Here is a 10,041-nt window from a genome sequence, read left to right on the forward strand (position 1 = left end):
TTATTTGCTCCAACACAGCACCACTACTCACTGTCAAAACCATGTTGCCCACCAAGCCAACTCTGCTCTGAGATAAATTCATCACCAAAACAATTTACTAAAAAAAATATAGACATACATATGCACATTTTACATTGCTGCCATACACCGAGCCACGGAGGGGATGCTGAATTACCTTATACAGTAATGCAACTTCCAACCATGAGTATCTTATATTACACAACAAGTTCTCACGCACAATCTCATTACATTCATTAACAACACTACCGGCATGAAGAAGTCCCGGTTCCAAACTAGCTAGTCAAGCAGCTATATATATAACCGCACCTTCCAATTTATTTTACACTAGATATAGGTAGCATGATCAGGCATACACACAACAAGGGCACAAGTGGATTTAGACGTACACACTACTCCTGTGCTTGACGCCGGCGAGATTTGGCAATCGCTACACTCAAATATGCCGAGAGAATAGAGAATGCCCCTGCCACCAGTGATAGGACACAGTGAAACATGGCCCTTATGTTCACCGACCTGGCGAAAGAATTGGTGGTCATGAACCATGTGAGAATGCCAAGGGCAGAACACGCTGCCCACACCATCAAAAGCGCCATCAAGTGCATTGCATGCACGAATATGCTATTAATTTATTTATTCATGGAATACAGTATGTACCAACATATTAATGATAAAAATAAAGGACAAACATACCCATTGGGTAACAATGAGCAGTAGGCACAATGATGGATTCACAGGCACTGGGGTTGTAGACCCAAAGCACATGCTTATGAAGTGGCCAAACAACTCGAGTGTGACAACCGTCAGTTGGATCATCAATGTCAGGATTAAGTAGCTGCATTGTGTAAACCCATCAAATAGCTATAGCAGTTTGCCACTAGATATCATGATATATATCAAATCATAAAATGCCTAATAAATAAAATGTCACATGATCATTCTAGTTGACTACTGATAATAAGCTATTAAATAACAAATATGTGTACCTAAAAGCTATCATCCAAATAATGCCAGAGGTGCTGTGGCCAGAGTATATTATCAGGGCAGCAACCGCAGTAGAAAAGTAGAGCATCCTCGAGAGGAGGGATAACAGATCGGTCCTAAACGCCATGATCTACAGCAACCTGAGATCATATATCAATTGAGAAGAAAAAAACCTTCATTAACTACAAAAGGTGAATACACAGATTGAAGTAAGGTGATTACTTTGCGCCTTTGGTCCGAGCTTTCGCTTGCAGGTGGGGTGGATTGCAGGAGAAAGAGGCGGCAAGCACAACTGCAGCGGCCTGGGCGAGGTTGTGAGGCGACGGCAGGTGGCACGGCGTGATGCCGGCGGCAGTGTGTAGTCAGGTTGCGTGGCCGGTCATGTGCGCGAGAGCGGAGCAAGAAAAAGCACATCTAGGAGGGCAGGGTCCTGGCTTTGCGGGCATGCGCATGGTGTGCGGCAGCGAGCTTAAGCAAAAGCGGTCGGAGACAAGCGTTGCTTCTACCGCCACATCAAGCAGCGGTCGGAGACCAGAAGGAAGGAGAAGGAATGAGGGAGAAGCACACGGTGCTCACCTATTGCCTGGAGTGGACGAAGACAAAGTTGCAGAGGCAAGGAAAGAATGCGGCGGACGGTGAAGCATTCATACAAAATAAAGTGTGCGATCACCAAATAGTAAAGTGTGAGATGCGACAGTGTCTGTTGGCATACGATACCATTCGAAACAAATACGTGATCCCAAGCACATGAGTGCATGATGACCATTCGTACTTCCCCAGCGCCATGGCTTACCAGCTATAATTGTCCCTGCTTCCACCGGTTTCTACTCTGCCAAATCGAAAAATCCAGGTGAAGCGAGATGTCAGCAAGGGAGCAGGAGATGCTCACGATTGTGGTTGCTTGGTTTGTGTCTATCCTGGCTAAGGTCTAAGCCTGGCCAGCTAAGTCTGGCTATAGCAATGACGGATCTATATGGGGGCACATGCCCCCCTACCTCCTCAAGATCAATGGGGGCTCCACATAGGTTGAACTGTATAAGTAAAGCTGCTTCACCAGTTGATGTTGTCTAACCGCGGTTGCTCGGGGCCTTTTCACATCATGCACCGGTGATTACTGAGATAAAATTAATCCATCTGTGTATGTATACGAAAACTGTTGACATATCAGATTTAGAGGCAATATGGGCATTTGCATATCAGCTTTGTGAACTTCAGATTGCAACACCACCCAAGCAAAGAATCTATGCTTTCCTTGTGTACTCCCTCACCTTTCCATCACCATTCACGTTAACCTGGCCTACCCCTTCTCCCTCTGCCTCTAGCCTGGAGTATTTTGGAGAAGCCACAGACACCATAGAAGCCATGGTGATCAAGAACTCCACCACAACCTTTGCCCAGAGCTGGAGCAGCACTCAAGGCCTACTGGTGCGTGTGGAAGTCTTCGTCCTCTTCAGCGCCTTATCTGGATCCTCGTTGAGTTGCTTGGGTCACGCCGGCGGCGGTATAGCCATGGGTTCTTCCGCTTCTTCGTGTGGGCGGTGTACACGCTCTTCATTGTGCTTGGCCCCTACACCATCGGATTGCTGTAGGAAGGTCCCTTCCATGAGGAGACGTTCGTCCTATGGGGCACCATCCTCCTCCTCATCCAAGTGAGTGCTGATTCCCTCTCAGTTTACAGCATCCATGACTATGGTGGCTGCGGCCAATGTTGCTGTGTGGGCTCCACATAGGTGGAACCTATCTATCTCCTCTTTAATTATCTTGTCACATCAATAAAGTAGTGCTTGGTTGCTTGGTTTGTGTCTAGCCTGGCTAAGGTCTAAGCCAGGCCAGCTAAGTCTGGCTGTAGCAATGACGGATCTATATGGGGGCACATGCCCTGCCCCCTACCTCCTCAAGATCAATGGATACACCCTAACCCACCCCCCTCCATTTATTGGTAAGAAAGAATGAGATTAGCAGTGTGCAGTTCACGCTAGATTGGGATCCAACCAGTTACGCCACCTCCGGATCACCGATGGTCGAGAGGAAGAAAAGATTAGCATAGAACTTGAGATTAAATAGAATTGGGGATGACTTGGGATCATGCTATTTATTGCAAGAACAAAATAAATGTACCATTGATTCCATCGTTTGTGTTACATTTTCTCTAGGGGAAATGTTCAAATTGAAAAAAGATGCATGGTGCCAGTTGAGTGAAGGGCAGATGATCCAATAAGACGATCTGGGCGTTTAGGATCCTGGATGGAAGGGCAACTGATCACCGCTAGAAGGGATTGAATACACGAATAAGTTCTTGTTCTGAATTTTGGTCGTTTCAGTGGTTGCCCAGGCATTCAATTTTTGCACAAGTGTATTCTATTTTAGACTTTATTAAATATTAAATTATTAATCGGTTCATTAACACAAGAAAGACCATAGACCAAAATGACAATTAGATTTTCTTTCTTTGGGTTTTGGTGGTCTGGTTGAGCATTTGGCTTGGATCTAATAGTTATTATATCAATTTGATGGCCACTTCATTCACCACTTTAATTGAGGTTTGAACAAATGCCACTTACCGTCAACCCAACACAACACATTAACATGGGTCAGATGAACAGAGCGACTTCTTTCAGTTCAGAAAAAGAAGTGGAGAACAAACAGAAAGAAGCCAACTTTTTGGGAAAGAAAGAATCAGACATATATATATATATATATATATATATATATATATATAATATACTCCCTCCATACTTGAAAAAAAGTCGTTTTGGAGGGGGTAATAATTGAAGATTGAACAAATTCTTGTTCAAGCAGAGGGTCTTTGAATTTGCAAGTCACAACCACTGTGAGAACCAGGAATGAAGGAATCCTTGCCAGTGCTGTGCTCCGTAATCAGGGGGTGTCGCACATTCAGCTGAGAGCTGATCTTTCAGTGACAGTAAGGATATTTACCTCTATGTTAAGCTTTACTGAACATTGGTTGGTTTACTAACACAAGAATCTTTTTATATAAAAAGCAAACATCTCCGGCCTCTGCAGCCGCACACAGCCAACTAACATAGGAATGGATGTAAGATTGCAGGCCTTAAAGCTACACTATTCAGCCCTGTGTTTTACACTCTTCAGGGGGAGCATGGTGGTACGGTGCAATCAGAAGAAGCTGGTTCTCTGCAACTTGGACCTGAAGCAAGGAGCTGCTTCCCCCCGATTAAGGTACCATTAGGTTGCTCTGACCTTTGCTTACTGAAAATCTCATCGAATGCTACAAGGTTAGTTCTGTTTCGACGACGTCAGTTTGTCGGCTGCTATTAAGTCTTCTCAGAACAGAGTACCAAGGCTTCCCAGAAAAGGGAAGACACAAACATTATGTCTGAACTGCGAATAAGGATATTCCTCTTGTTTATCACTTTTGCATGTGTATGCAGACGCTAACCATTGTACAGTCGTACAAGAAGATCCATTCTACTGCCAAAGAGAGACGAAATGAGTCACAACTCACGAGAGGCTTGCCGATCCGACCCCCTGCTTCTTCTTCTACAGTTCTGTGTTGGCCATCGTCTCACTCAGCGTCCTCTCGAATCATGCTCAGGGCCCTCTTCAGCGCCTACGACCTCGCCTTTCTAGCTTTCTCGTGGCAGCCGCCGTCACTCCTCGCCCGGCTCGTGAGTCATGACCGCGGCTAACTCCCCGATTGTCTGCTCGTTCAGCGCCTCGTGGAACATACTCACTTCCTCGCCGTCCATGCCATCCTCTCGCGACAAGGCCGGCACGACGCGCCCCCTGTTGGACTTGATCTTGTTGTTTGTGTCAAGGTGTGTCCAACCAAGTTAGCGTGTCATGTGCGTGTGTACCGTGTACGAGTTAGTTTGATCAGAAGACCATGCTGCATGCAGGGAATCTGCAGGCGCACGTTGGCTAGACATTTTGCCCGAGTCAATTCGGTGGAGCACGGATGCATACCGTGAAAAAGAGGATCAAATAGGCAGAGGTAGGTAATACATGTTTGGGTGTTATTTTAGTCTATTTTCATAATGTCAGAAGTGGGTAATTTATTAGAAAAAATAACATATCCAATAATTATTATAATCAGATTTGTTGGATTGATGGTGGATGTTTCTGATTTTTGTGAGAATTTCTCTATTTTGGTAGAGTGTCCACTTAGAATTGTAGGCGACTTCATGTGGAGGTTTAGCCTACAATTAGTAAAGGTTTAGCCTACAATTAGTAACAATAGTAAGATAAAATACCTTACCATCTCCCGATCTCACACAAATAAATTACAAACAATCTATCTACCTTGAGTCAGATATGGAAGCTCTTGCAAAACGCGCGAGCGGAGGTGGGTTAACCGCAATCACAGCGGAACATTCGCAACCTGACGCGTGATCTCATATTCTTGTGCGTTGAAATATTTAAATTCCTTGGCTTAAGTAAGGATTAGGCAAGATCTTGCCACACAATTTGTGTGGTACTTGTTTGACTTTAAAGAAAGTGAAGAACTAGAGGTGCAAATGGGTGTCCTTTAAGGTATCCATTGCTCCTCTTTAGTTCAAAAAATTGTACTAGTTTCTCAAAATGAGTTTCTATTTTTAAAAATTAGTACAATTTTTTGAACTAAAGAGAGGTGGTGAATATCTTTAGGCGCACCTTTGCACCCCTACAAGCGTCCGATCAAAAATGGATGTCTCGCTTGCTGACAACCGATGCATAGGTCCTTCCCTGTCGCGTGTGGCCGCCGGCGCCTTAATGTTAAACGGGATGCGCCACGAAGCCGCCGCTCTCCTCGTCACCATCCCAGAACTCGCCGCCGCTGTCCAGCGCTCTCCTGGCACCTTGGTCGCCCTTCTTCCTCCCCTTGGGGAGCTCTGCCCGTGAGACGTCGTCGCCGCCGTCCCGGCACGCGCCGGCGACGCTGGCCGTGCGGTCGTACTGGAGGAGCTGCTGCAGCACCTGCTTCATGGACGGCCGGGACGGCGCGTCGTCCCCGGTGCACATCACCCCGAGCAGGAACACGGCCACCGCGTCCCTGGCGTGCACGGCCCGGTCCCGGATGCCCCCGTCCCCGACGTCGTGCAGAGCGCCCCCGGCCTTGTACCGCCGCCACGCCCACTCCACCAGACAGCACTCGGCGCCGTCGTCGTTCGCCACCCGCCCCGTCGCCAGCTCCAGCAGCACCACGCCGAAGCTGTACACGTCCACCTTCTCGTTCACCTTCACGCCGCGCCCACACTCTGGAGCCATGTAGCCGAAGGTGCCGCCGACGGCGGACACGGACTCCGGCTCGCCGGACCTGACCAGGATCCGGGCGAGCCCGAAGTCGGCGATCTTTGCGCGGAAGTCCGGGTCGAGCAGGATGTTGCTGGACCTGACGTCCCGGTGCATGATGGGCTGCGCAGACTCGTGGTGCATGTAGCTCAGGCCCCTCGCCGCGTCGATGGCGATGGCCAGCCGCGTCGGCCAGTCCAGCGCCGGCGCCGGCCCGGTCCCGCGGGTGCAGCCACCGGTCGAGGCTGCCGTTCTCCATGTACTCGTACACCAGCAGCTTGGTGTCCTCGCTGGAGATGTAGCAGAGCAGGCTCACGATGTTGTTGTGCCGGATGTCGCCCAGGATCCTCACCTCCGAGTCGAACTCCTTGTCCAGCTTCTCCTCCGCCTTGCCCCTGCTCCACAGCTTCTTCACGGCCACCACCGCGCCGCCGAGGTGGACGCGGTACACCTTGCCGGAGCCGCCGCTGCCGATCACGTTCTCCTCGCGGAGCTTGCTGAGGATGTCGCTCTCGGTGAAGTCCACCTTGCGGAACGGCGTCACCTTCCACGTCGTCAGGTCGCGCCGGCGCGTCTTCCGCCGGATGATGAAGCACCCGACGGCGCCCATGAGGATGACGCCGGCGACCACCGAGAACAGGATGATCAGGCCGGTTGACATCTGGTTGTGGCCGAGGCACGCCGGAATGTTCATGTTCAGGTTCACCGTGGCGCAGAGGCCTTGGTTCCCGAGGAACGCCTCATCGAATGCCGGGCTCTGCAGCGACTCGGGGACCTTGCCGGTGAGTTGGTTGGAAGAGAGATTGAGGCTGCTGAGATGGAGGACGAGGCTGTTCAGCTCCTCCGGTATTTCGCCGGCGAGCTCGTTGTTGGAGAGATCAAGCAAGGTGAGCACCGGCAGCCGACCGATCTCCGCCGGGATCCCACCGGAGATCAGATTGCTGCTGAGGTTCAGGTAATTCAGCTTTCCCAATGATCGGATGGAAGGTGGAATCGAACCAGAAATCTGGTTCCCTGCGAGGTCCAGATCGGTGAGGTTGGCGAACCCCGACATGTTCGTCGGCAGCGGGCCGGAGAACCGGTTGTTCTCCGCCATGAAGTTGTTCAGGCCCGGTGCCGAGGACGGCAGGGCGCTGGAGAACCGATTGTTCCCCATCTCGATCCGTGTGATGTTGGAGGATATCACGCTGGGCAGAGTGCCGGTGAAGCCGTTGTTCTGTATCTTGACGGTGGTCAGCTTGGGGAACGCCGACCACACCTCCTCCGGGAACTCGCCGGAGAAGTCGTTGTTCTGCAGCATGATGTTGTCCAGCGTGTCCCACGCCGCCAGGGCCGCCGGGAGCTCGCCGGAGAAAGCATTGTTGAACAGCACGATGTCGTAGAGCTTCTTGTTGAGGCAGAGGGTGTCCGGGACCGTGCCGTTGAGGTAGTTGTTGCTGACCTCAAGGTTGCCGAGCGCCGAGTGCTTCCCGAGCTCCGGCGGGAGGGGGCCGGAGAGCCTGTTGTTGAACAGCCGGATGTCCACGAGGTTAGGGAGCAGCCCGATGCTCGCCGGAATCGGCCCGGTGAGGTTGTTGTAGAACAAGTTGAGCAATTTCAAGTTCTTCATCTCGCCGATGGCCTCCGGTATCGGTCCAGTGAGCAAGTTCGCCGACAGGTCGAGCTGTTGCAAGCTGAAGGCGGTGACCTCAGGCCCAATCCCACCGGTGAATCGGTTCGCGTAAAGGTACAGGAGCTCGAGCTTGGGGAGCTTCCAAACCCACGACGGGATTTCACCGTGAAGCTTGTTGTCGGAGAGAGCCAACGTCGTCAGCTCAGTGAGCAACGAGAGCTTGTCGGGAATGCCGCCAGTCAGGTTCATGTCTGACATCCAGAGCATCTTCAGCTTCCTCAAACTGCCGAACTCGTCAGGGATAGGGCCTGGCGCGAAGGGGTTACTTGCAAGAGTTAGCGACTCGAGCTCGCTTAGCTCTGCAATGGCCAAGTTCGGGTAAGTCCCGTTGAAACTGTTTGTGTCAAGAAGGAGGGACTTGAGCTTGGGGAATGCGGCAATCGCCGACGGCACGCTGCCGGTGAAGCCATTGCACGACAGGTTGAGGTGCTCCATCTCCGACGACAATTTGTCGATGTCAGCCGGGAGGGCGCCGGAGAAGTGATTGTTGGACAGGTCGAGGAAGCTGAGAGCCGAGCAGCCATAGAGCGCCGTCGGGAACTGGTCGGTGAGATTGTTGTAGGAAAGGTCTAGGTACAACAGGTTCTTGAGGGTGCAAATGGAAGCTGGGATCGGATTGATTATGTTCAGATTGGGGAAGGATAGCTTGGTCACTTGGCCATTCTTGTTGCAGCTGACCCCTGCCCAACTGCAGGAGGAAGAAGCGTTCTGGGGATTCCACGAGCTGAGTGCCGATGGGCTGCCCCAGTCTTTGTTGATTGTTAGGAGTGTTTCTTGATCGGTGGCCTGCGCCATGGATCGCGAGCTGGAGGTGGAGGCGAGGAACACAGAAATCTTCAAATTAATTTACAACTCAGGTTTTACATAAAAGGTTTGAATACAAACAACAGAGTTCAAACGCACAGCGGAAGTTTTAAAATTGAGTTCGAAATACAATACGATAACCACGACGACGATACAAGGTGAGCTCCACATCATGCCCACCGATATGATGCCAACCTGCCCGATCTTCACGGGGAAGACGGGGCCCACTCGGCGGTCCAACCCGGAGGATCCAGGACGCGCAGACCTCCTCGAAGTCAGCGGGAACACAACATGCTTAAAAGGTTTCAACAACAACCCTGAGTATACTAATACTCAGCAAGGCTTACCCGACTTTGGATATACTTAGCCCATTAGCTAGACATGCAAAGCTTTTTGGCTCTGGAGTTTGTTTTGCTGAAAGGCTACTACTAATGAATCCTTACTTTCAATATTTTAGCTCAATTTAAGTTTATCAAGTGCCAACTAGATTAGCCTGACATCTAGAGCAAGCATGGTTGATCATATCAATCTTTACAGAGTAACATCATTATATCATCATCATTCCAAATCTTTACTACGATGTGACAAAGAGATCAAGGCTCTCATAACCGCGAGTCACGGCGAATCGATCCGATTTAACCTTGCAAGGTGGACCTAACTCACACGACACATGTAAGCCCCGTCGGGCCACGCGCATCAACTGTTTCCGCATTACCACGGCATCTGAACTACGCCTGCTAAAACCCAGGTGACGGGCCCCTCGCGGTGAACTCCCGGAGAACCCGGAGGCGGCATCCTATCCAACACCCGCCAACTCCCACGCCCAGCATAGCATGATGGAATTCAAATCACCGCTGTAAAGTGGTACACAGCTTACCGGTTTCGACTACCTCCTACTTCCGGTATGTGGTTAGTACTGTTCAATCCTCGATCAACACTGCCAACAACGGAACGGTCCTCAATCGACATAGGCGGAGATTTCTTTTCATCCATTCTATACCATTAATCCAACTCAATTCCGCCCGGTCTCCATTTCTCTTTACTCAACAACTCATTTCACAGCCATAGCTAAGGAATCAAGATCCTAAAACTCGCGAGTGACAGCAATCACTCTACTTCTACCGAAATCCTACTTAGCAGAGCATTGCTAACGATACCTGCACACTAGTATGGACTCATGGGTACCTAGGGAGAACATGCATACAAGGGTTTCATACAACTCATAAAACTTAAATGCACAAATACTTAAATAAACATTGAATAATTTAAATTCTGGTTATGCTCCGGGGCTTGCCTTGCAGGTCAGCGGGGTT

The 10,041-nt window shown here is 50.2% G+C and overlaps 1 pseudogene; it reads right to left on the reverse strand.

Moving 5' to 3' along the window:
* Window positions 1-5,424: 5,424 nt before the first annotated feature.
* LOC120655164 lies at window positions 5,425-8,746 on the reverse strand (annotated as a pseudogene).
* Window positions 8,747-10,041: the final 1,295 nt, after the last annotated feature.

The sequence above is a fragment of the Panicum virgatum genome, chromosome 1N, assembly GCF_016808335.1.
Source record: "Panicum virgatum strain AP13 chromosome 1N, P.virgatum_v5, whole genome shotgun sequence".
NCBI lineage: Eukaryota > Viridiplantae > Streptophyta > Magnoliopsida > Poales > Poaceae > Panicum > Panicum virgatum.